This window comes from Mytilus californianus, unplaced genomic scaffold (assembly GCF_021869535.1).
Source record: "Mytilus californianus isolate M0D057914Y unplaced genomic scaffold, xbMytCali1.0.p SCAF_5, whole genome shotgun sequence".
In the NCBI taxonomy this organism is placed as follows: domain Eukaryota; kingdom Metazoa; phylum Mollusca; class Bivalvia; order Mytilida; family Mytilidae; genus Mytilus; species Mytilus californianus.
In genome coordinates, this window is record NW_026262701.1 from 15,112,222 (window position 1) to 15,134,243 (window position 22,022).

A 22,022-nucleotide genomic window follows, 5' to 3' on the forward strand; every position below is an offset into this window, starting at 1 on the left:
ATCTTCTCCTCTGAAACTACTGGGCCAATTACCTTCAAACTTTAACTAAATGTTCCTTAGGGTATCTTGTTTATAAATTGTATCCGAAGTTTGTTTCCATCGACAAAAATGGCCGCCATGGCTAAAAATAGAACATAAGGGTCAAATGCAGTTTTTGGCTTATATCTCAAAAACTAAATCTTTTAGAGCAAATGTGACATGGGGTAAAATTGTTCAATTGGTCAAGATCTATCAGCTCTGAAATTTTCAGATGAATCAAACAACCCATTAGTGGGTTGCTGCCACCGAATTGGTAGTTTTAACAAAATTTTGCAGTTTTTTGTTATTATTTTGAATATTATTATAGATATATATAAACTGTAAGCAGCAATAATGTTCAGCAAAGTAAGATCTACAAAAAAGTTAATATGACCATAATTGTTAATTGACCCCTTAAGGAGTTATTGCCCTTTAAAGACAATTTTACACAATTTGTTCATCAAGTTTGCTAACATTTAAAAATCTTCTCCTCTGAAACTACTGGGCCAATTACCTTAATACTTTAACTAAATGTTCCTTAGGGTATCTTGTTTATAAATTGTATCCGAAGTTTGTTTCCATCGACAAACATGGCCGCCATGGCTAAAAATAGAACATAAGGGTCAAATGCAGTTTTTGGCTTATATCTCAAAAACTAAATCTTTTAGAGCAAATGTGACATGGGGTTAAATAATTTAATTGGTCAAGATCTATAGGCCCTGTAGTTATCAGACGAATCGAACAACCCATTGTTGGGTTGCTGCCACCGAATTGGTAGTTTTAACAAAATTTTGCAGTTTTTAGCTCACCTGACCTGAAAGGTCAAGTGAGCTTTTCTCATCACTTTGCGTCCGTCGTCCTTCGTCCGTAAACTTTTACAAAAATCTTCTCCTCTGAAACTACTGGGCCAAATTTGACCAAACTTGGCCACAATCATCATTGGGGTATCTAGTTTAAAAAATGTGTCCGGTGACTCGGCCAACCAACCAAGATGGCCGCCATGGCTAAAAATAGAACATAGGGGTAAAATGTAGATTTTGGCATATATCTCTGAAACCAAAGCATTTAGAGCAAATCTGACGTGGGGTAAAATTGTTTATCAGGTCAAGATCTATCTGCCCTGAAATTTTCAGATGAATCGGACAACCCGTTGTTGGGTTGCTGCCCCTGAATTGGTAATTTTAAGGAAATTTTGCCGTTTTTATACGACCGCAAAAAAATTTTTGTGGTCGTATATTGGTATGACGTTGGCGTCATCGTCGTCGTCGTCGTCGTCGTCGTCCGGCGTCGTCGTCGTCCAGCGTCGTTGTCCGAATACACATTAGTTTTCGCACTCTAACTTTAGTTTAAGTGAATGAATCTCAATGAAATTTTACCATAAGGTTCAATACCACAAAAGGAAGGTGGGGATTGATTTTGGGGGTTATGGTACCCACAGTTAAGGAATTAGGGGCCAAAAAGGGGCCAAAAATAAGCATTTTTGTAACTTCCAGACATAACTTGTGTGTAAGTGTATGGATCTCTCTGACATTGTACCACAAGGTTCCATATCACAAAGGGAATGCTGGGATTGATTTTGGGGGTAATTGCCTCCAAATTTTAGGAATAAGGGGCCAAAAAGGGGCAAAAAACAAGCATTTTTCTAGTTTCATGACAATAACTTGTGTGTAAGTGTATGGATCTCTCTGACATTGTATCACAAGGTTCCATATCACAAAGGGAATGCTGGGATTGATTTTGGGGGTAATTGCCTCCATATTTTAGGAATTAGGGGCCAAAAAGGGGCGAAAAACAAGCATTTTTCTAGTTTCATGACAATAACTTGTGTGTAAGTGTATGGATCTTTATGAAATTGTACTACAAGGTTCCATATCACAAAGGGAAAGCTGGAATTGAGTTTGGGGGTAATTGCCCAAAAAGTTTAGGAATAAGGGGCCAAAAAGGGGCCAAAAATAAGCATTTTTCTAGTTTCCAGACAATAACTTGTGTTCAAATGTATGGATCTCTCTGAAATTGTACTGCAAGGTACCATACCTCTAAGGGAAGGCTGGGATTGATTTTTGGGGGTAATTCCCTCAAAATTTTAGTAATTAGGGGCCATAAAAGGGCAAAAAACAAGCATTTTTCTAGTTTCAGGACAATAACTGTAAGTGTATGGATCTTTATGAAATTGTACTGCAAGGTTCCATATCACAAAGGGAAAGCTGGGTTTGAGTTTGGGGGTAATTGCCCTAAACGTTTAGGAATTTGGGGCCAAAAAGGGGCCAAAAAACAAGCATTTTTCTAGTTTCAAGACAATAACTTGTGTTCAAGTGTATGGATCTCTCTGAAATTGTACTGCAAGGTACCATACCACAAAGGGAAAGCTGGGATTGAGTTTGGGCCAATGGGGTGATGAATCATAAGGGGGTTCAAAAAAATTTGGGGGATTTTTTTTTCTTTTTTTCATACATGTAAACCTCCCGACGGGAGTACAATAATCCCGTTTTCAGGGGTCTCCTCCCGACCTCGCGTTGAAGAGAAAAAAATCCTGTGTATGAAATCTGCCCAACATATCATCTCAGACATCTGGTGTAACTGACATCACCTGAAGTTATATTTTACCTGTAAATCAATTAACATGCATAATTATATGGCTTCACTTGTCAGCTTGGGTGTCAAACATACTGGTAATCAACGATTTTTACCTCAGGCTAACTGCCGTTGTGTAATAAAAACTTTGTGTATTTATTGGGTTACTTCCCCTGATTTATCCTGTTTTAAGTTACTTTCCTTTAAATAATGTAAATTTTTAAAAGAATATAAATAAAATATAAATTGAACAAATAATCATAAAAGGATGGTAATTAAATGATTTTAAATGTCTTAGGACAAATCAAAAAATAATAATTTGAAAATTATTTGAGGGTTCTGTACTTTCTTTCAAGGCTTAAATTGAATTCATATAATAATTATGACCCATGTTCTAAATTTTAATGAGTTTCTGATTATTCAAATAAAATCTAACTGCAAATGCAGATAGGTAAACAAATGATCTGATTGCAATGTTTGTCCTATAGAATAATGAAATAAAAGATATGAATTGAAAAATTTAAAGAACATACTAAAAAAAAAGAATCTTAGATTGAACATGTAGAATATTAAGATAAAGAAACTTTATAAGTACAAGGGTACTATAAACATAATACATAATACATTCGGATTGAGAGTTGAAGAAAACACACTTTAAAAGACAATTTTTACAGCACACGGTTACATTTACGACAAACTTTATGTCGATTAAAAACCTCCTGATCTGAGTCCTAATCTCCTGACCAAAATTTTCCAATCTCCTGATCTGAGTTTCACAGTCCATCACATGTATGTTTTTTTCTTTAAAATTTTCCATTTTAAATTGGTTATTTCTGATGTATATATAAAAGCAAATAATAACGATATGGTTTGAATAGGTAAATTAAAAAATTTTAAGTTCTTAGACCACTTTCATTCTGTGTGAGAAACCTATGCTGTGTCAAATATTTAATTACAATCCAAATTCAGTGCTGTATCAAGCTTGAATGTTGTGTCCATACTTGCCCCAACTGTTCAGGGTTCGACCTCTGCGGTCGTATCAAGCTGCGCCCCAGCGGAGCATTTTATTGGTTATTATCTTGAATATTATTATAGATAGAGATAAACTGTAAACAGCAATAATGTTCAGCAAAGTAAGATCTACAAATAAGTCAACATGACCAAAATGGTCAGTTGACCCCTAAGGAGTTATTGCCCTTTATAGTCAATTTTTAACCATTTTTCGTAAATTTTTGTAATCTTTTACAAAAATCTTCTCCTCTGAAACTACTAGGACAAATTTAACTAAACTTGTCCACAATCATCATTAGAGTATCTAGTTTAAAAAATGTGTCCGATGACCCCGCCCGCAAACCAAGATGGCCGACATGGCTAAAAAATAGTACATAGGGTAAAATGCAGTTTTTGGCTCATATCTCTGAAATCAAAGCATTTAGAGCAAATCTGATGAGAATAAAATTGTTCATTAGGTCAAGATCTATCTGCCCTGAAATTTTCAGACCAATCAGGCAACACGTTGTTGGGTTGCTGCCCCTGAATTGGTAATTTTAAGAAAATTTTGCAGCTTTTGGTTATTATCTTGAATATTATTATAGATAGAGATAAACTGTAAACAGCAATAATGTACAGCAAAGTTAGATCTACAAATAAGGCAACATGACCAAAATTGTCAATTGACCCCTTAAGGAGTTATTGCCCTTTATAGTCAATTTTTTACAATTTTCATAAATTTTTTAAATTTTTGTAAATTTTTGTAAATTTTTACAAAGTATTTTCCACTGTAATTACCGGGCCAAGTTCATTATAGATAGAGATAGTAGTAAGGAGCAAGAATGTTCGTTAAAGTAAGATCTACAAACACATCACCATCACCAAAACACAATTTTGTCATGAATCCATCTGTGTCCTTTGTTTAATATGCACATAGACCAAGGTGAGCGACACAGGCTCTTTAGAGCCTCTAGTTTGTTATTATTTTGAATATTATTACAGATATATATAAACTGTAAGCAGAAATAATGTTCAGCAAAGTAAGATCTACAAAAAAGTTAATATGACCATAATTGTCAATTGACCCCTTAAGGAGTTATTGCCCTTTAAAGACAATTTTACACAATTTGTTCATCAAGTTTGCTAACATTTAAAAATCTTATCCTCTGAAACTACTGGGCCAATTAGCTTCAAACTTTAACTAAATGTTCCTTAGGGTATCTTGTTTATGAATTTTATCAGAAGTTTGTTTCCATCGACAAACATGGCCGCCATGGCTAAAAGTAGAACATAAGGGTCAAATGCAGTTTTTGGCTTATATCTCAAAAACTAAATCTTTTAGAGCAAATGTGACAAGGGGTTAAACAATTTAATTGGTCAAGATCTATAGGCCCTGTAGTTATCAGACGAATCGAACAACCCATTGTTGGGTTGCTGCCACCGAATTGGTAGTTTTAACAAAATTTTGCAGTTTTTTGTTATTGTTTTGAATATACTTATAGATATACATAAACTGTAAGCAGAAATAATGTTCAGCAAAGTAAGATCTACAAAAAAGTTAATATGACCAAAATTGTCAATTGACCCCTTAAGGAGTTATTGCCCTTTAAAGACAATTTTACACAATTTGTTCATCAAGTTTGCTAACATTTAAAAATCTTCTCTGAAATACAGGTGAGCGATTCAGGCTCTTGAGAGCCTCTTGTTCTACTATTTATATATTTGGTGCTCTGAATTGAGTCAGAGTTTTAGACAAAAGTTGAGTTAAGTGTTCTTTGTTATGAGGAATCATCACCACAAGCATTGAGTCAGTCTATGTGTTTATTTTTTGTGTGACTCCATCACCATCTTGCTCTGTTATGTGCTGCTTTAAGTTAATTGCACAAAACATGTTTAGGTTATAAAACATTCTTGGTTTTCAAATGTTCGGCTGGGCGTTCCTGGTGAGGGTTGGTCTAGAGGGGCGCTTGGGTGCGTGAAATTATTTAACATGTTATTTTCATTTTTTACAGGACTGGGTCGATACCTCTGCTGGTGGACTATCAGTCCCCGAGGGTATCATCAGCTCAGTAGTCAGTACTTCGGTCCTGACATAATCAATAACAAACCTTTCTAAAATTGTCCATTCATAAATTTTGAAATTATGAGAAACTAAGGTTTCAATTCCCTCAGGCAAAGTTGACCTTGGATGGATTTGGCTAGGTCCTTTTTGGTCGTGTGGCTCTTCAGCTGTTTAGGTTATAATACATTCTTGGTTTTCAAATGTTTAGCTTTTGGCGTTCCTGGTGAGGGTGGATCGAGAGGGGCGCATAAATTATTTAACGTGTTCTTTTCATTTTTGTTGCATTATTATACGCCCGTTTACGGGACGTATTATGGTATACCGTTGTATGTCCATCTGTCCGTCCGTCCGTCGTCAACATGTCGGACATTAACTCAAAAACGCTTTAACCAACTTGCTTAAAACTTTGGTGAATTGTTTATATCTATTGACGTGAGCTCCCTTTCGTTTTTTATAAATTTTAGATATTATGTTTCCGAGTTATGGGGTTTTATTCATTAAAAAAAAGGGGGATTTTCCAGTTTTTGGACAATAACTCAAGAATCCTTTCACCAACTTGCAAGAAATTTTGTTTAATTGTTTATATCTATTGACATGAGCTCCCTTTGGATTTTTATAAATTTTAGATTTTACGTTTCAGAGTTATGGGGTTTTATTCATAAAAAAAAGGGGGATTTTCCAGTTTTCGGACAATAACTCAAAAATGCTTTCAGCAGTTCTCATGAAACTTTGATGAATTGTTGATATCTATTGATGTAAGCTCCCTTTAGAATTTTTTAAATTTTAGATTTTACATTTTCCGAATTATGGGGTTTATTGATTAAAAAAGGGGGGATTTTCCAGTTTTCAGACAAAAACTCAAAAATGCTTTCAGCAATTCGTATGAAACTTTGGTGAACTGTTAACTATTGATGTAAGCTCCCTTTAGAATTTTAGAATTTTTTTTTGTTTATAGTCTGACAACAGATTTACTAACAGCACAGTGTATTGCACAACAGCAAGAAATCTTTAATTGAATATAAATTCAATTCATATAACCAACTTCAAGTTCTTTGACTACATTTATTCAGAAACCTATAATAGATGTATGTCAAATATTTAATTACAATCCAAATTCAGACCTGTATCAAGCTTGAATATTGTGTCCATTTTTGCCCCAACTGTTCAGGGTTAGACCTCTGCGGGCGTATCCAGCTGCGCTCAGCGAAGCAGTTTATTTGAGATATGTAAAGGCCACACCATGGGGCATGTTTCTGCTGAGAAATAGGAAGTTGACAATTTGAAATTTTAAATAATCATAGATTCTATTGAAGTCATTATTGGTGTCAATATCGAGGAAAATATCATGATATGAAGCAGACCTGTTTATTTTGGTAGTATTCCTGATCTCACCAACACTGGGATATGCAAGCACTCTTTGAAATAACAATAATGGTACCAATTTTTCTGCACCAGATGTCTTTGAAATATAGGTTATTAAGTGATAGGGTAATATTCATCAATATATCTGAAAGAGAAATTAAATAACTTTGCAGAATGCCTTTGTTTTTGTTTTTGAGATGTTTTTTTTTCTTCATACGAGTACAAAAAAACAAGTTGGCTAATAGGGATGCACAATAAGTACCCATTGGAATACAGATTTTTTGTTGAAATACCAACCCACTAAATTCAATAAATATGTTGTTCATCAGATGCCATCAATTTGATGATTTCATCTATAGTGTATTTTTTGCTCGAATCCGTTTGAATCTCTGCAAAATAAGACTTATCCAAACCCAACTTAAAAAATGTGTATCTATGATTCCCATTTTTGTAGAAGAAGCTCTGTTTACTATGCGATGTAGTCTTGACCATGGGGAACAGTAGTATAAAGCGTAGAAAAATAAAAATTTTATTACTGAAAAGTTGTTTAGTTTAGAATTTTAACAATGCACATCTGATTGACACCACTTGTTGAATATACCTCATCATAATATTTCAGAAGGCCATCATATACTGCAGAAAGAATGGTAGCTTAAACTTTAGAAAGAAGTTTAGTCTAACATCTTGCTGACTTGACTCGTATATATATCATTATTGGTAAAAGCTTACTGTAAATTCAGAAATTATTGCGAGGTTATAATATTGCGAAAAACGCGACAGAGTTGTAAACGCAATAATTTGAACTCGCATTTTGAAATAATTTATATGAATTAAACAGGATTTTTCTCAAATTCATAAAAAATTAAATCGCATTTAGGTCTAAAATGACAAAATCACAATAATTAATGCACGCAATAATTTCTGAACTTACAGTATTGCGAATTTGAGGTATCCAGTATATAGGCAGGAGATTTTGATAATCCCTTTTGATGTTAATACCAAAGGAGAGAAAAACAGATATCTAAAGGGGTATACTAGTATGCTGGATTTCCAGTTTTACTTTATAAATTCCGAGTTCTTAAGCTAGACAAACAATGATTTTTGCATATCAAAGATATGCATTTCTAAATGCTTTGATACATTGAGATAAATGTCTGCAGTTATGGTTAATCTGTTTCACACTTGACCCATTTTCTTGCATATTCCTAAACTTCTTCTAGTTGATTGACTGCGGAATATGACATTCTTGGACTTGCTTTTCATTGTCTCTGACCATATTTGTATTGGGATGATGAACAAGAGCAATCAGAAAGCTTGCAATGCAATCATTCCCAAAGTGTAGTTAAATAAACCAGTAATCAATTTCAGTTTTTTAAAGGCAGTGCTATAATGCCTTTCTGGTTGCCGAGTTAATCTTTCCTTACGCGATGTCCGACATATCTACGTGGGGGGTCATTTGGCCAAAATAAGATCCGGAAATGTTGAATTCTCTCCTCTTCTTCTTGTGATATAAAATGTTTTTTGTTTCATTTCATTTACATTGGGAAATAAAGAAACGATCAGTGTGTTTTGTTAGTTTTCAAAACTTTTGATATATTTGTATTTTGCATTATAAGCAGTCAACCGATTGACAAACTAGAATTATTTGAATTCCGTGTGGAACGAGGTCGGGTCAATTTCGAGTGTAATCTGCAATCTAGGTGTTTTTAAATAATTTCAGTCGTTGATATAACAATTAAAGATCGACTGAACATGAATTATGGTGCATATTATAAAGCGCATTTCTGTTTAAGTGAACGTATGACGTTATTGCTATTTCGGTATCAGTTATAAAAAGTATTATCGTTCCTGGGTCTCACTAATTAGCGACAACAAGCGTCAAGAAGCGACAACAAGCGTCAAGAAGCGACAACAAGAATTATTTTAGCGACAATAAGCGACAAGAAGGCTATTTAGCGACAAGAAAACATTTTTTTTTATTAGATATAAAGAAATTTGTATTTAATGTTTTTTTTTTAAATATACGAGCAGATATGTCTAATTAAAATGTTTTATCAGAGACATATAATACAATATATGATTGCTGTTTAGTAGTCAGTAAATTCTGTTTCTGGTGAAGTTGTAACTGATGTTGGTGTGTCAAATGTAAAGCTTTTCAGAACAGTATATTTATTAAAAATAATAAAAAAAAAATGAATAATAATTAAAGAGAAATTTAAATGACATTTATTCTAATCTTCACTTTCATTATTTTACTTTTTTACTTTTTTTTCAGAATGTACCAACAATGAAAACTATTCGCTGATAAAGTGTAAAAATAATATACATTTTCTATACACACATTGGTCTATTTTTTACTTGTTTTTGTTAAATACAATACATTTTCCTGCTAAAAACTTTATAAAATATAAAATATTTTTGCATTTTTTCCTTGATTTAATAGCAGATTGTAGTATCATTTTTAAAATTTTACAGGTAAAATAAAAGGTAAAAAATATGACTATAATTCAGAAATAAACTATAATTGTTAAAACAACAAATCCCCCTATGTTTACATATGCATGTAATTAAAAGTGGGCAAACCAGGATGACACCGATGAAACTGTCAAACAACACTTAGTTATCAAACATTTACCGACAATCCCACAGAAAAAACTCAATGCAAACCCAATTAATGATGAATATAAATATAAATAAAATTCTTAATAATTTATAAATATGAAGAATAAAAAACAAAGCCTTTCATGATTAATAACTAATTAACAAATAAATTAAGTTTTTTTCCACATTATTAATTTTACATTTTGTGAATTGTATTTTTGGAAATCGTGTGTGGACACCTGTGGTGTAACAACTTCTTGTTTACAAGGTGTCAATTAAAACTCATTATTTATAACATGTTCGTGATTTACCTGGTCATCGAATAATTCAAACCTAATATACATGTCACACTGTGAAATTATGTCTCCGAAACAGGTGTATATTCAATAGAAACCCATAATGAAACTATCAAATAAAATGAACTCTGATACAATTTATCAAGTGTTAATTATTTACTATCGGTTTAATATCAAATTATGTCTTTTTTTCAATAATACAAATCTAAAATCAAAATTACATTAAAATAAATAATTACATATGAACTCAAATTATTTAATTAATTATGATAAATTTAACACTGAAACAGTTTATGTTATGCTTAAACATTCGTCCTTACTTCGAGTACCTTTAATACTTTTATTCATGACTTTATAACCTAAGGAGATCTCGCGAGGTTTAACTAGTGGCCGCGTGTTTTTACGGGATTTCGCCGAGTTGCGAATCTCTTGTATTATATGTCTCTGGTTTTATTATATAGATAGACGAAGAAATGAAACATTTGTGAGGAAGAAAGAGATTGTGAAGTTTATATTAGTATATTGGTAGATGAAGAAATTAAACATTTGTGAAGAAGAAAGAGATTGAGCTTCTTTTTTTTATTTTTAAATATGAAGAATATGTATAAGATAATGTATGTATCTGTTTTCATCAAAGTCAAAGTATGAATAAACGAATGGAGATATATATGGAGCGGGCATAATGGAATATAATATTTTGATTCATTTGCTTAATACTATGCTCTAAGTGTACTCTTGTTATGTCAATTCGATGCTTTATTTGTAGAACTCTCAGCCACGCTTTGCCATCTTTATTATTTAAGCGTGTTTCCAGACCCCACGACGAGGACGTGGTTCTACCTTGGGGTCCATATAATTTTTTTTAATTTTTTTTTTTAATTATTTTTAGTCATTATATAGTAATATGTACATTCCTATCTAACATAATATTTATACATTTTGTACATGGTGGTCCCATTTTGATAAGCCGTAGATTTTTACCACTAAGGTTCACTGTATTTTTGCCCTTTTTGAAGTTGTAGTTTTAGCAATTTTAATACGTTTCCGTTGGCAAGGTTTACGTGCACATGCACTTGTTTTGGGGATTGTCAGCCCACCATCTATTGAAGTGGTGGACTCTGGGATTGCGTTTAACTTTCTCCCATGAGTCAAGAATTTTTGCAATGCAAAAGCCTTTTCTTTCTCCGATTTAATCTGCCATAGAGCTTTTGTGCATTGAAAATGGCTTACTGAGGAGCTTAGCTCAAAGTCTCCATGTCCATAACACAAGGAAAAGTAATCTCATAATACAATAATTAAACGTAATACTGGCTGTTATACATAATAGATGATAAAATATTATGTAAATAATGTTTCATTTTTTTCTATCATTTTTAACTTTCTTGTCGCTAAAACTATTTTCTTTTGCATATTCTTTTAATATTTATTGCAATAATTAATTTTAATTAAAAAAAATATGTTTTCTTGTCGCTTCTTGTCGCTAAAATAATTCTTGTTGTCACTTCTTGTCGCTTGTTGACGCTTCTTGTCGCTAAAATTCTTGTTGTCGCTAATTAGTGAGACCGTCGTTCCTGGATAGGTGGCGCCGTGGAAGCCGTTCCTGTTCATTAACTTCCGGTATCTGCACTCTGCAAATTTACAATTTTAATATGAACGATGCCTAGTACTTGTTGTTGTGTACCTGGATGTCATTTAAGAGAAGAATATGCATTTCAAAATGACTTAAAAAGAAGTGAAAGTTGGATCAACGCCATGGTCCATACGCAGATTGGACGAGAACACGAGTCCATCTCAATCAGCTGTTGTTTGCAAGGCACATGTACATTTGACTGAAAACGACTACGTGCAGGAAACTATTCATGGTAAAACTTTATCATCTTTTAGAAATATAAACAGTTATATATTGATCGCCACGCGAATAAACCAAAGTCTGTTTACAACCGCGATTATCGTTTGAGAATAAAAGGGGGTGGTTAATTCAAGACGTCTTAATTTTTTGGATTACTATTCAATGTGATCTGTTTGAGATTTTTTGGTTAATGCTACAATTATAATGATTTCCTACTAGAGGTGTATCATACTGAGAATTATTTTAGCAGTAATTATGCTAATGTATGATGTAGTTATCAGGTTATGACAGGAATGCATAAGCTTAGTCCAAATAATTATGACGTCTTGAAAGGCTATTTTAATTTTTTTCTGTGATGCCTTCCTACGACCGTAAGAAGGCGTCACAGAAAAAATTAAAATAGCCTTTTAAGACGTCATAATTATTTGGACTAGCATAAGCTATGCCTCATAAGCTTTCTCGAAAAATATCAATGACAATGTTAACAGGAACAAAACAATGACATGCTCTCATCTATATTATAGTTATTTAGGTACATTGTACGTGTGTTGCATAAGTCTCTCATTGTTTGTCCATTGGATTTACATACATGTAACATACATTGAATCAGACCGCAAACATAGTTTTAAACTTTTATCCACATTGTAATGAATAAATCTAGTAAACATTTCGCTAGGTACAACAAATGTAGTACAAAGTAAACATTGCTTATGGAAGTTCATTTAATTTTCAAAAAACTAATATTTTATAAACTTTTTCAGGGCGCAAACCCACCTTACATGCTTACAGAGACTTATGTCTACTGCCATTCCCAGCCTATTTTCCTGGACCAAGCAAGAGACTGAATCGTCCGCAAAAAGAAAAATCAGGGCAGTTTCCCATGAAAAACAAAAGAACTAAACTGGACGAACATTGTAGGAGGAAAGTTTTGATTGTGAAGTTGGTTTTCCTGAAGAAGTCATTCATACTGCAGAAAGGATTTATGACTGTCCACAACCAACTGCCAAGCTAATGTTGAGCTTCACAGATGGAATTACACAAACACCATCAATGCCTATGTTTTCAGCAGAGAATTTCGCAAATGATGACACAGCCATGCATTTTTATACCTGTTTAGAGTCGTTTACCAAATTTTTATTTGTTTTGACCACGCTTGGTCCAGCAGCACATTGTTTGCGATACATATATTTTCAAATTGATAGCATGTCAGTTGAAAATCAGTTTTTTATGACTGATGAAATTGAGGCATTATACAACCAACTTTGAACTGTCTAGATTGTTTTCAATATCTGAATCTAGTGTTAAGAATATTGTGTATACATGGATTGTTTTTTATACATGTACATGTATGTCTAAACAGTGGCTAGAGGCTAACACTTGGCCATCTAGCGGTTTAGTCAGGTATTTTTCGCCATCTGAATTCAAATTAAAGTTTCCTTCAACTAGGATTATTATTTACAGCACAGAATGTCCTGCGAAAAAACCTAAAGCTCCTAGAGCTCAACAGGCAACCTTTTCATCATATAAAAACAGAAACACTGAAAATACTTGTATGTTCGACACCTGGTGGTTTAGTCAACTATGTCTCTAATGCATATGTTGGTTGTACCAGTGACTGTCAAATAGTTGAACAATGTAGAATAGTTCAATTATGTGATCCAGGTGACAATGTGATGGCAGATAAAGGTTTTAATGTGCAAGATTTGTTTGCTAAAATGGATGTTGCTGTCAATGTTCCAACTTTTTTTCAAAAAGAGAAACAGATAGTTGAAAAACTCTTATACGGGATAGAAAAGTGTCCAATAAACAGGTGCATATAGAGCCTATTATCATGATTATCTGACTTGGCAAAATATACAAAATTCTAACAAATCCTATGAATGGAACTGAAACAAAACTTTCATCTGAAATAACATTTAGTTGTTTTATATTGTGTAATTTTAGAACTTGTATTGTGCCAAATGATTCATAAATGAAAGTGGTGCAATGAATTCTGTTCTGATATATATTTACAATAACATGTACATGTAAATTGTAAAGCATATGAAAATAAGGAGATTTGGTATGATATTCAGTGAGTTTATTAAATCAAAGTGCATAAGAAATGGGTATAAGCAGTTACAGGTGTTACTGTAACCGTACAATCTCCAACAGTGAGTAAAACTCATACTGTGTAGAGAATTTCTGAGATCTTACAACTAAGTTTATACTGTGACTAAGCAATGCTCCGTGTTGAAGGCCGTACCTTGACCTATAATGGTTTACTTTTATAAATTGTAACTTGGATGGAGAGTTGTCTCATTGGCACTCATACAACATCTTCCTATATCTATTTGTTTTTGGGTTAAATCATTTTCTTCTGTTGTCTTATACATGTAAATATGGAGAGGTGGTTAAAATGCTAATGAGACAACTATTATGACCGTGACCAAACAACGAGGTGACATTTTTTTCTTAATTAAGAACTCCTTTTTAATACGCCTGTTTACAGGACGTATTATGGTATACCGCTGACCGTTCGTCTGTCGTCAACATGTCGGACATTAATTCAAAAACACTTTAACCAATATGCACGAAACTTTGGTGAATTGTTTATTCATTCATAAATTACTTTATACTTGGAAATAATTTTGCTTGGAGTTATAGTTTCTAGAAAAAGTATGGTCATCGAAAGATGAGACATGTTGCAATGTAATGTTACTTAATGTTCTTGCAATACACACAATAATGTGACTAAGCAATCATTATGAACTACTTTTCATAGGATGGAAGTCATTGAATATGCTAATATAAATCAATAATAAAGAATAGTCTATTTATATTAATAAGGAAAAGTTCTTTTATGTCTTAAAAGTGCGTACCATGGTGAGGTACAGAAAATCATGTATATATACGGTGATTATCACCAAGGTTCAAATTTATTTTCTGAAGTATAGGAAGACAATGTGTACCCCGTTGTTAATTTACATTGCTTTTTAGATTAAAATAGATATCTATTGATTGTATGTTACCATAGTTTACAATAAAATTTATATAACAGATCCATATAAAGTGTATTTTATAATTATGCCACAGTATCCATTATCATCAACCATGCCAAAATAAATGCTTGGTATACGATATCCAATATGTAACTCTACAGATACAGACATATACATGTACTATGTGCAAGTTAATTATATCAAACCGTCATACAAATTGCCTTTAAACATCAAAGTGTACTGAGATTTAATACCAGCATTCTTGTTAGCATACTTTACCATGAGCTGTGTTGCATAAACATGGCATATACATTTGAATATGTGTTCACCATATTCTTGAAGCTGTTGAATTCAAGGATAGAAGGTAAATACCATCCTACATATATAAAATGGTAGATAGACAACATCATCTATGCACGACATGTTCAACAGGAGTATTCTACATAGTTCTATGCTACCAAATCAAAAGTTTATATAAAAGAAAGAAGTTGAAGGTTTCCCATCATAGTTTAGTTAAATATTTTTTTTGTACCTGAGGTCGTTGAATATAGGTCATATTATACAAATAAGGAGATGTGGTATGATTGCCAATTTAACAACTATCATCCATGCTTACTAGTAACAAACCACATTTGCAAAGTTGAATAAAAATACAGTTGATATCTGGTATTTATTCCTAAAAAGAAAATGCCCAACTATATTAAACAGTATTTGACTATAAACACAGATAAACAAGGTACAAACTGGACATAATGCACTAGTTCATAAACAAGTTAGAACAATTGTAACAGTAAATTTGGTCCGGTAGTAAAATTTGTCCGCCAGACTTTTTTTCCTAGTTAATCAAGTCCATGACCATTATTTTACTAGGAATTTAAGTCCCAGGACAAATTTTCTTAGGAAAATAAGTCCATAGCTAGTAAAATATGTCTGGCACTTATTTTCCTAGGAAAAATTGTCCTAAGACTTGTTTTTCTAGTAATTTTTATTATATTTTAAAAATTATTGAAAATAAAAAAACATTTTCTTAGTTAAGATTGGAAAATTTCATTAATTTTTCCTATTAAAATAAAGGACATGGACGTTATAACCTAGGCATGTTAATGACATGGACATGATGTCCTAAGAAAATTAGTCTGGGGACATGAATTTTATTAGAATATTAATGCACAACTCTTAAACAATATTAAACATAAAAATTGAATTTCCATTGTTAACATGTAAATAATTTGTTTCATTAAAAATTTTCCTTTTAAAATAAATGGCATGGACGTTTTTACCTAGGAATATTAATGACATGGACATGATTTCCTAGGAAAATTAGTCTGGGGACAAACATTATATTAAAAAAATTGACACACAACTCTTAAACAATATTAAAACATAACATTTATATTTACCTTTTAAAATAAAGGACATGGACGTTTTTACCTAGGAATATTAATGACATGGACATGATTTCCTAGGAAAATTGGTCTGGGGACATGAATTTTATTAAAAATATGAATACACAACTCTTAAACAATATTAAAACTTAATATTTAAATTTCCAATATTGTTTAAATGTAAATTTAATGATTTGATTCATTAATATTTTTCCTATAAAAAAAAAGGACATGGACGTTTTATCCTAGGAATATTAATGACATGGAATTGAATTCCTAGGAAAATTAGTCTGGGGACATAGATTACTAACATCGGACTAAAAATACTAGTAAATTCTGTAACCATGGACTTTTTATTCTAGTAATATGTGTCCGCCCGGACATATTTTACCAGGACAAATTTATCTCTTACACAATCACCTTCGTATAATGCTCAGAATATGAGATTCATGAAACTTGTTCAATATCATTAGAGAACTCTAAATCTTAAATACTGGAAGCCACCTCTGATAAGTACAATGTACTATGCAAGATAATGATATAACTGGACTAAAAATACACACAACCTGTAATTAACTGCCTTTACAGCGCTTTCGCGCTTTGATTCTGTTAATGTTATTGTTATTGCTACAGGGATATATGATAATAATCTCCGTCCGAAAAACACCAGTAGACACCTTCCCCGGAAGCCAAAACCGAAACTAAGGATAGTTGAGAGTTGAAACTATTATGTGTAAATGTCAGTTTTATTAAGTTTAAATGAACTCAACCCATATATTCGTTTATATTGTTCTAAAGCTGGAGAAAGGAAAAAGATCACATCGATTATTAGATGAAACATCAATTCACATGATTCTATTCATATAGTGAAGATTATTATTTCAACCTTCACTGAATACACTTATTAAGTTATATGATAGACTTTAACTGTCGGTATAACTCATTTCAACTTTATCAACAACAGATTGATATATGGTGTCGCCAAGCATGTGACCCTCAAGAACAAATGGTAATGTCACCACAGGACATATAGCCTGCATCAATCTGTGTAAGTCATTTTAATTGTTGGGACCTCGGAGGCCAGATTTCAGATATTTTATTTTCGTTTAGTATGAATGCAGTGTATGCGATGATGTCATGTATAAAACACATCCTGCTTTTCTGTGTATTCTAATTGAGGTGCATTTATAGTTTTTCATTCTTCAGTTGAGGGTCATGTTATAATACATTTAAAAGCATGCTAAAGAATTGGCCAAATTTGATGGATATCTTATACACTATAGTTTGGTTAACATCAAACATCCAAGATGATTGTCGATACGTAGGGTAACCACATTAAAGACATCAAAAGTTTATCCTGCATACTTATACGACCTTCAGCTTTATTCATCAGTCTGTTATCAAACTGTGTAAGTCATTGTCATTGTTGTGACCTAGGAGGCCAAATTTCAGATATTTTATTTTTGTTAAGTATGAATGCAATGTATGCGATGATGTCCTGTATAAAACAAAGCCTGGTTTTCTGTGTATTCTAATGTATTTAATGCAATATATTGCATTAGTTAATACTTTATTCCAAAAGCAAGTACAGGTTATAGGATATATACAATGTTTGACAATTAATTATGCATGGACCATATCACATAAACAGACTTATAATCAAATGTTTACAACATTTAAATACACTCAATCACTCTTATAAATAGTACAATATCAAGTATTACGTAGAGTATGACATACATAAAATTGTTCAAAATTAGAATAAAATTGAGAATGGAAATGGGGAATGTGTCAAAGAGACAACAACCCGACAGAAGAATAGTTTCTCAGCTAATTTTACGTATTTACCAAGTTGTTTTTGTTCTTTAATATATTGTACAGTTAATTACAATTGTATCAACTTATAAGTAGAGGGGTGTCTCCAATAATATTGTTTGATATATTTTTTCGCTAATGTCAAGCTATTTATTACATTCCAATAAAAATGAAATTCGTTTTCAATGGAACTTTTATTACAATAAGTACATAATCTATCTTTCCTGTCAATATTATAAAATCGTCCTGTCTCTGTATTTCAATCATGTTCACAAATACGGTATTTACAAATATAAGGTTTATAAGTGTCATTCACTTATTTGTCTAAGTTAATAGGTTAAAACTATAAAATATTTTGCTGGTATTCCAGAACAGTTTGAATTCGTGTACTGTAAATTATGGGTTACATCATTTTCCTTTCAGATTTGGTTATTTCTTTTAGACCCCTTTTTATTGTCGAGCCTGCGACTTTTGTCGCAAAAGCGAGACATAGCGATCCTACATTCCGTCGTCGTCGGCGGCGGCGTTCACAAATATTCATTCTGTGGTTTAAGTTTTTGAAATTTTAATAACTTTCTTAAACTATCTTGGATTTCAACGAAACTTGAACAGAAGCTTGTTTATGATCATAAGATAGTATCAAGAAGTAAATTTTGTAAAAAAAATCCTGTTTATCCGTATTTTACTTATAAATGGACTTAGTTTTTCTGCCAGTTAACATTACATTTACTCTGTGGTAAAGTTTTTAAAAATTTTAATAACTTTCTTAAACTATCCTGGATCTTTACCAAAATTGGACAGAAGCTTGTTTATGATCAAAAGCTAGTATCTAGAAGGAAATTTTGTAAAAAAAAATATTTCCTGTTTTTCTGTATATTACTTATAAATGGACTTTTTCTTCCTGTTAACATTACATACAGTCTGCAGTTAAAGATTTAAAAAAAATTATTAGATTCATAAACCATCCTGGATTTTTATTTCTGTAAATGTAAATCTATTATGTGCATTCCCCTATCACACTGAAAACGTAGACAACAGCAAAAAAAGGCGAGACACTGGGTTCCATGGAACCCTTACGAATTTTTAATGATTTAGCTCTTCGTCCGAAATTTACACAAAGTTAACAACGTCAATGAAAAGATTCGAACAAGAAGAGTTGATGTAGAACATCACATTAAAAGAATGAAAAGTTAACTATATACAGCATGGTTCCTTCGACGAAACATACTTAATGATAAATGATTTGTTTTGATTTTTGGTGTTTTAACGCCACTTTTAAGCACCGCTTTTGGGCTATTTCGTGGCGGCCAGTTTTTATTGATGGAGGAAGCCGGAGCGCCCGGAGAAAACCACCGACCTTCGATAGGAAAACTGACAATCCTAGTCAATTAAGATTGGAGTCGAGTGCAACCGCACGAGCGGGGTTCGAACTCACAACCTCAGTGTTGACTGGCTAGTGATTACAGTAGTAACTACTTAGACCACTCGGCCACCGAGGCCCCTTAATGATAAATGCATATAATAATTAAAGTCATATCGCCATCTTAAATTGTTATATAACCTTTACAAGTGTATTCAGTAAAGGTTGAAATAATTTTCACTATTTAAGCAGATTCATCTGAATTGATGTGTCAATAAACTCATCATAGATACTAGACTTAAAATTGTGTACGCCAGACGCGCGTTTCGTGTACAAAAGACTCATCAGTGACGCTTGAATAAAAAAGCTGAAAAGTCCAAAAGATCTGCAGATGAACGCACCTCTGAGACACATTTACAAAAAAAAAACTTTCATGCCTAATAGGATTGTTTGCCGTCATGTGTAGTTGACCAAATGATACCATCTTTTTGATCCTACCATTTTGCAATAGATTATGAACACCTTGTGAACGCAACTTCTCTGAGTCCGTTTTACAAAAATCTCCCATACTTGGTAGGATTGTTTGCCATGATGCAATATTATACCATCATTTCGGTATGATTGTTTTCTGGGAGTTTTGGGACGTTTACCATATTTTGAATATCGTACCACAATGAAACATTGTAACACACGATTAAATTCCTTATTTATACAGCGCAGGGACATTTCCCTACAGCGTAGTAATTTTGTTTATTTGTAAACAAAACTCTACTGTGTCAATGTGCTCAACATCTTCCTTGTATGTAATTGCTGTTTGGACCACTTATGACGTCGTTGATAACATTGCAAAACGTTTCAAAAATTTTCTTCACGGAAACTACTGAACAATTTGAAGCCAAACTGAGCTACAATCATCTTAGGAGTATTTAATTTGAAAATCATTTTGCGATAATCTATCTGTCCACAAACATGGTCGATATGGCATAGAAAGAAAATAAAGGTTAAATTCAAATATTTTCTATGATATTTAAAAGAATAAATAGAAGAAACCACTGCTTATATATGTAACAAACAATGGGTCAAATCACATATCTTATTATTACCAACTGGTTTAGTATAATTGGTACCGTTAATGTTATGACTTATTTCGTATACTTTAGTAATACATATTTATCAATTAAATCAATCGAAACTAATCATGTTATACTTTGTTTCATATTTATTACGCAAAGAAAGTTTTACAACACTTCCATTAAGATTAATGGGGGTCAAACTTTGAGGGCTCATATCTTTGTAGAAAATTCTAAAAATGCTCTAAAGTTAATAGCATTCCTGTTTTGAAGTATGTTGAAACGAGTAAAGAAGAAGTGATAAAAATTTAGGGGATAAAAAAAGTGTCCCTTCCAATTTGTATTTCATTTTTTTTTGGCGATGGAAATGTTAGTTTCAGTTAATTTTCAAAAAAATCCAAGGATTGGTTAACGTACATACAATCTAAGACTTTTCTTCCTGCAATAGTATTAAAACATTTGACATTTCGACAATTTACACAAGTATTCCCCATTCTAAACCCAAAGACCAATTGAAAACGTTTGTCTTGCTTTGTTTCGTAACAAAGAATGGTCAACGTAGATATAAAATATAGAATTATCTTGTATTTGGGAGGGATAAATCGTACTTTGTAAAAAATCACTCTGATTCAAATAAAAAATCCTCTGAAACTGACATTATCAAGATGCTTGATTTCTTGAATGAAAATATATTTGTTACGTTTGGGGGACGTGTTTTTCAACAAACAATCGACATACTAGTACCCATGGGAACCAACTGTGCCCCTCTACTTGCTGGGTTATTCCTTTACTCATACAAGGCATACTTCATAAAAAGGAAGAATAAAAGAAGCTAGCATTATCTCTTAACTTCACTTTCCGCTATATAGATGATGTCCTCTTACTAAATAATAAGTTTGGTGACTATGTTGAACGCATCTATCTCATCGAAATTGAAATAAAGGATACAACAGATACAGTAAAGTCTGCCTCATATCTTGACTTACAGCTAGAAATTGACAATAAGGGTCGGTAGAGAACAAAACTTTACGACAATGATATAGAGGGTTGCTGCTAACAAAGAAACTATTAAGCAAAGAGTTCCAAGTGGTGAAGTTGAAATGATCCCTTTGAAAATTTTACGAACGCCATCACCGTTGACTGTTATGGGATATCTGTTTCAAAGATGACGACGGACATGTTCTTCCTTTTTTCCCGAGTGTGACCAACCACATTAGACTTATTACTGGGTTTGTAATAACATGATCAACACGACGGGTGCCACATTCGGAAAAGGATCTACTTACCCCATTGATAAATAAAATGCCCTGATTAACGGATCGATAAATGTCTCTTCTCTCAAAACCATCGGTACATTTTAAATCTCTAACCCTAAACATTTAACCGAATGTGAAATTTGAAATAAAAATAAGGTTTGTAAAGACGAAAAATAGATTAAACGTTTAAAGACAAATAAAGTAGCACAAGTTACAACAGTTAAATCTAAAACAATGCAAGTACAACCGATTGCAACTAGTGGTGGCCTCAGGTGCTTCGGAAGGGTAAGCATATCATGCTGCATCCGTCGTGTTGCTAATGGTAAACGATCCTCATTGAATGTTGTAATGTGTTGTGTGATATGTTGGCATTGACATGCAATTGAAAATCACATTTTCATCATTT

The 22,022-nt window shown here is 32.6% G+C and overlaps 1 long non-coding RNA gene across 42 annotated transcripts in view; it reads left to right on the plus strand.

Annotated features, from left to right (window-relative positions):
• LOC127703119 (uncharacterized) overlaps positions 1-22,022 on the plus strand; it is a 365,292-nt gene that overhangs the window by 122,661 nt on the left and 220,609 nt on the right. The window lies entirely within an intron of this gene.